We start from the raw sequence: 6,306 nt of genomic DNA, 5'->3' as shown, positions 1-6,306 counted from the left end.
AGGCATGAGAAAAGGAAAAAAGGGTGGTGGTTGGGGGGAAGCCTATAAACAGTTCCAGGTCTGTCTGCTGACCCTTCTGAAGTTTTCCATTTGGAGCTGGTGAAGTGTCACACCTGCCCACCGATTCCGAGGTCTATTTGGGGGATTCCTCGGGTACCCCATTGCTTTGCTCCCCTTGCTGCTTCGTGTTTCACTCTGGGGTGGGGTGGGGTCAGATGGGGCACACGTCCCACACTGTCTGTACTGTCTTAGAGGGCCACGCCGAGTCAGCATCGACTCAATGGCAGTGCATTTGGTTTGGAGGTTCTCTGTGCCCCCCCAAAGCCGTGATTGTGTTCCTTTCACCCACAACTGAAAAAGCAGCTCTTTGATCTGTTAAGTGTGTTCCGTGGGGCTCTTGACTACAAACCCCCAAACTGATGGTTACATCCATGCTGAGGGCGGGAGGAGTCAGGGCCAGCCATCCACGCTGTGAAGGTTGTAGCCTTGAAAACCCTATGGGGCGGTGGTGCTCCTCACACGGGATCACCATGCATGGGGTCAGCTCCATGGCAACCAGCAGCAGGAAGTCAGGACAAGGAGGGGAAGAGGGTGAGGGCCAGGAGGCTCTCCACAGTCCTCTTGCTTTTTCCTCCCCCACCCCCACCCCTGGGAGCCAAGAAGCGGCTGACACCCTCATACTCATTTCCCAGGTCATGCAAGGCTTTTCCAGACTGTGCATTAGCTCCTCGGTAATGGAATTTGCCTAATGATTTCCTGGGAAACTGCTTCTTGAATTCTGCAGAGATAATTCACTTATCAGGAAGTATTCAGGAACCAGGTCACCCTGTTGTTCTTTCTGGAGGCAAATCGGCCTCTGAATGGGAAGGGGCTACAGGGCTATTTTATGCTTCCGTCCATCACAGAGCCCCAAGCCGGCCCCACAGCAAATAAGGAAGGAGAAAGGCAGGACAGGGTGGGCAGAGGGCATCTCAAAAGGAGTGCCAGCAGGAAGCCAGCTGAGCAGAAGCCTGTCAGCACCCGAGCTCCTGGGGGAAGTTGGCGCACTCACCTCTTCGCTTTGGCTCTGGGAAAGCCGCCACTGTGGCAGTGTTGGGCTCACGGTCCTGCAGTCGGGCGGCAGGGCCGCTCACTTACCATCTGCAGGAGCTTCCTTTCAGAAGCGGAGGTGATGCTCTCGGTCCCTGGAGGAAGCTGCTGGATGCACTTGTCCTTGACTTCCTGCTCCGGCTCTGATGCTGATGGAGCTCAGGGCCCCAGAGGAGGCTGGGAGCAAGCCGAATGCCACACCCACCCTGAGACCAGACAGATGGGCCTCTGGCCTCGCAGATGGCAGGGAGGAGGTCCCAGAGGAGGTCTCAGGCCACCCTCTGGGGGCCTTTAAAAGGGAACTGCCTGACACTGCTGTGCCCACGGAAAACCCAAGGGCAAGCACTGGCGTATTTACCTCTCCCCTTCTCCTGCAGTCTTATTTTTGGACTAGACACAAGAGCTATTTGGGGGCTGGCCTGATGCCAGGGGAAAGGACAAGGATCTCTTCCAAGTTGTCTCTGCATCTCTCTGTCCTGGCTGGAGGGTGAGGGTCTTGCTCTAAGCCTCACTTTGAGAACATTTGAGCAATTCATCCAACTCCCTACTTTCCACCCTCCCCAGTCCCCTCCCCAAGCAGCTGGGGAGGTTTCTTGGATTCTGCAGAGATAATTCTGCTTCTTCTGCTTCTTGGATTCTGCAGAGATAATTCACTTATCAGGAAGTATTCAGGAACCAGGTCACCCTGTTGTTCTTTCTGGAGGCAAATCGGCCTCTGAATGAGAAGGGGCTACAGGGCTATTTTATGCTTCTGTCCATCACAGAGCCCCAAGCCGGCCCCACAGCAAATAAGGAAGGAGAAAGGCAGAACAGGGTGGGCAGAGGGCATCTCAAAAGGAGTGCCAGCAGAATCCAAGAAGCAGAATCCAAGAAACCCCAAGCTGGAGGTTTCACAAAGGTCAGAGACGATGGGAAAGAAGGAAAGAAAGGCATTGCTTTTCCTTGAGGACTGGGCGTGACTGTGTTGGAGGCCGGTAGTCGTGTCATGTAGCGAACAGCACACTCAGGTTCTGACGGAGACCCTTATCCGAGGCCCTGCCCCTGGAGGGACGTGAAGGAAGCCACCCTGTGGTCACCGAGAGCACACTGCCATCCACACGCATTCTGCCCTCCTGCCCCGGCTGTTTCCACGTCCGCTCCTGCGCTCAGGACACTCAAAGCATTGAACTAGCTTCATGTTTCACCTCTCATCCTTCCTCTTCAGACACGAATGGAAAATTTTAAAGCACCCGTGCTTGACAAAATGCCAAGTGCATATCATATTTGTAAAGGCGGAACTGAGGAACAGGGAGGAAGACGGACATAACTGGCGGGACAAGGAGAGCAGAAACAGAAAGAGCTTTATTAGGGGTTAGGGGAGCTCTCGGGCGAGGTTCCCAGGTTCCGTGGCCTAGGCCAACAGGTCAGGGCAGTCGTGCTCAGCAGCTGGGGGCAAGGGTTTTTAAAGGAGTGGTGAGGAAATGTGTGGGGCGAGGTTCCCAGGTTCCGTGGCCTAGGCCAACAGGTCAGGGAAGTCGTGCTCAGCAGCTGGGGGCAAGGGTTTTTAAAGGAGTGGTGAGGAAATGTGTGGCAGTTAGCATATGGAGTCTGGAAACTGGGAGAGTTGCTTGTCGACTCCAGGAGGCTTTCTTTGAACCGGGAACATCAGGAACATCAGGTTTCACCCGTTGTCTTCTCTGGCCCCAACTGCTGCTGACCTCTGGGACGTGCAGGGAAGCACGTGCAGGGCCCGGACCTGCTTCAGCTTAGTCCAAACGGGGGCTGCCTAGTTCCGACCCGACCCAACAATATTCTTTTTCATCATCACGGCTATTAACTGAGCTCTTGCTAAATGCCATTCACTTGGGCAGTTTCCTACAAGAGCTCCCTGTAAGGAGCCTTGCTGGCACAGTGGGTTATGCGTTCAACTACTAGCTTGGAGGTCAATGGTTTGAACCCAGTAGCCTCTCCTCGGGAGAAGGAGGAGACAGTCGGTAAAGAGTCAGCCTCACAAACAAACCCACTGGGGCAGTTGTACTCCCACTACCAGCCGGAGGGGACTTGACGACCCGTGGGTGGGTGTTTATCTCCTTCGTCCAATGAGGAGAGTGATACTGTTTCTACTTGACAGCCGGGCATACTGAGGGCAGAGTAGGAGTGCTCATCCTCTTGGCTCTACTGTCTCCTGAAACTATGCCAGTTTGCCCGTTGAGACTTGACTCTGGTTTCCATTTTTTCAGGAGGGAAAACAAAGCCTCACGATTGATTCAGACCCATGCCTTCATTCCACTACCTCTTTCCCAAACTTGGTTCTTTAAGGGGAAAGAAGCAAAGGCTGTGGTCTGTGCACAGCCCCAGGTATCTAGGTTTGGACCCCGTTCACCTGAGAGCTGGTCTCCTCCAGGTCCCTCCCTACACAGACACACACGAGAGAGGGCTCCACTGGCTGCCTAAGCTGGGCTCCTCAGTCATCCAAGAAAGCCAAGAGGCTTTCTCCTACCCCGAGAAAGGGACCCTCTCCCCCGCCCCTCCCATCACTTTAGGGCGATTGAGCCCAACCACCTGTCCAGTAGTGCCCTCTGCAGACAGTCATCAGCATTTTCCAAGGAGCACACACTCGGTTCTGTTTTCTGTAGATACTCCTCTTGACAACTAATTGGCTGAGAATGTGTGTAAGTTCAAAACAATCCTTCCCCGACTTATTAAGGGGAGCAATCCCCCTACCCTTCTCTAAGGTGCATTGCCTAAAAAAAGTGGGATATACCTTTAATGATAGAATCCACTTTCATGTAATGATTAATCAAGGCTTCCCTCTGCCCCCATTCATGCCTTGAATATTGAAAGTGCTGTGAGAGCAAAATAGGGAACGTGCAACATAGTAATAGGTACCTTCAACGAAAGAGGTTCCAGTGTAACTTTTGATTCCATTATTTGCAGTTTCCTGGTAGTTCATTCCAAAAATTCACTGCCCTGGAGTTGAATCCAATGCATAGCACCCTTCTGGGTTTCTGAGACTGTAACTCTTCATGGGAGTAGAAAGCCTTGGCTTTCTCCCTTGCTTGTAGCTAAAACCTTGAAATGATATGAACTTAATGATGAAAAACTAAACTATCCACTTTAAAATGTGGGATGGGGTAGCATGGCTTTTCAAAATGGCTTTAGAAGGTGCGGGAATGAAGCATGTATGAAGACCACTGGGTGCTGTACCCTGCCCTGGGTGTTGCTGACCGATAAGACCGGCTGATTCATCTTTCTATTCATTTACTTGTCATTCCTCAGACATCCATTGGGCACCAGGCATTTGAGGCGGAGTAGAGGGCACTAGATCTAAAATAGGTCGGTAAAAATGAATATGCTACCTGACAAAATCTTAGTAATGGATACGGAGTGAGGGAGACAGGTTAACTCAATAATTACTCAAATAAATATGCAAAGTCAACTTAAAGAAGTACTATCATTCATCTATGCCAGAAAATTTGGACGACATTACTTGGCCAACTGACTAGAAGAGATCCATATTTGTGCCCATTCCAAAGAAAGGTGACCCAGCAGAATGCTCAAAAAGATCACTGAGAGCACATTCAAGTAAAATTTGGTGAAGATCACCAACAATGGTTGCAGCAGTGCATTAACAGGATTCAGGCTGGATTTAGAAGAGGACATGGGACAAGGGTTATCATTACTGTTGTTGGGGTGGATCTTGGCTCAAAGCGAAGAATACCAGAAAGAGGGTACTTGTGTTTTATTGACTATGCCAAGGCATTTGACCGCTTGGGTCATAACAAATCATGGATAGCCTTGAGAAGAATGGGTATTCCAGAGCACTTTGTTGTACTCGTGAGGAACCTGTATGTGGATCAAGAGGCACTTGAACAAGCTGAACAAGGGAATACTGTATGCTTGCCTTAAAATCTGGAAAGGTGTGCCTTAGGTCAGCAGAGAAGCTGGATTATATTAAGAAAAATGCAGCATCAGGATTGGAGGAAGGCTTATTAACAACTTCGATATGCAGATAACGCAACCGTGCTTGCTCAAAATGAGGAGGAGTTGAAGTACTTACTGATGATGGTTAAGATGACAGCCTTCAAGATGAATTATGACTGAACATAAAGGCGATCAAAACTCGCAACTGAACCAAAAGGTAACATCATGTTCACTGGAGAAAAGGTTAAAATAGTCAAGGATTTTTTCTTGTGTGGATCCACAATCAATGTTCACAGAAGCAGCCATCAAGAGATCAAAAGACATGTTGCATGGGGTAAATCTGCTGCACAAGACCTCTTTAGGGTATTGAAAAGCAAGGATGCTCTTTTGAGGGTGAAGGTGCACCCGACCATGTGATCTTCCATGTCTCATAAGCAGGTGAAAGGGGACATTGAGGAAGGAAGACCAAAGGAAAACTACATTTCGATTGTACTGCTGGAGAAGAGCACTGGAAGAAGAACAGATGCTTAAAGGACAAACAAACCTGTCTTGGAAGGAGTACACTCAAAATGCTTTTAGAGGCAAGGATGGCCAGACTTTGCCTCCTGTATTTTGGACATGTTGTCCGTCCCTGGAGAAGAACATTGCGCTCGGTAAAGTGGTGGGGCATCCAGAAAGAGGAAGACCGTCAACAAACTGGATTGACACAGCGGCTGCAACAATGGGCGCAGACATCGTAATGGTTGTGAGGGTTGTAGAGGACTGGGCGGTGTCTTGCTCTGTTTTTCTGGGGTCCCTGTGGGTTGGAACAGACTCAATGGCACCTGACAATAGTAGCAAGTGTATAAATGCATACTGGACATTGACCCAACCCACAGAAGAGGTCCTATCAAGAAAACAACCTACTGCTATTGAGTCCATCCTTACTTGTGGTGACCCCAGAGGACTGATAGAATTGCCCCTGTGGGTTTCTGAGGCTGTAAATCTGTAGAAGCTGAAAGCCTCATCTTTCTCCCACTTAGGGGCGGGTCGGTTTGAACTGATAACCTTGTGCTTGGCACCCCAACAGTCTATCCAATATGCCATCAGACCTGAAATCTGAACCAAGAATAAGGTGCAGGAACCTTCCAGGGAGGCTGTGAATAGCCAGGAAGGAGAGTCATGGGAAGGATGGGGAGGCATTTTTTAAAATTAAATAATCATTTTATTAGGGGCTCATACAACTCATCACAATCTGTACATACGTCATTTGTGTCCAGCACATTAGTACATATGTTGGCTTCATCATTCTCACAACACCTGCTAGCCCTGGTG

The 6,306-nt window shown here is 49.8% G+C and overlaps 1 protein-coding gene across 2 annotated transcripts in view; it reads right to left on the bottom strand.

The window, feature by feature from the left end:
• The window catches only part of FGF1 (fibroblast growth factor 1), a 129,887-nt gene extending 128,533 nt beyond the window's left edge, over positions 1-1,354 (bottom strand). Inside the window, exon 1 of one of the 2 annotated variants that reach the window (XM_045284894.1) lies at positions 1,138-1,354. The gene's annotated coding sequence lies outside the window, so the exon portion shown is untranslated. Of the gene's footprint in view, positions 1-1,051; positions 1,073-1,137 lie in introns of those variants that run through there. The other variant, XM_045284895.1, reaches the window with a different exon arrangement.
• Between the last annotated feature and the right edge of the window lie 4,952 nt (positions 1,355-6,306).

This window comes from Echinops telfairi, unplaced genomic scaffold (assembly GCF_000313985.2).
Source record: "Echinops telfairi isolate 266 unplaced genomic scaffold, ASM31398v2 ScPeMD7_7469;HRSCAF=8507_0, whole genome shotgun sequence".
Lineage (NCBI taxonomy): Eukaryota > Metazoa > Chordata > Mammalia > Afrosoricida > Tenrecidae > Echinops > Echinops telfairi.
Note: the sequence above shows the minus strand (reverse complement) of the source record. Positions and strands in the feature narration are given on the sequence as shown.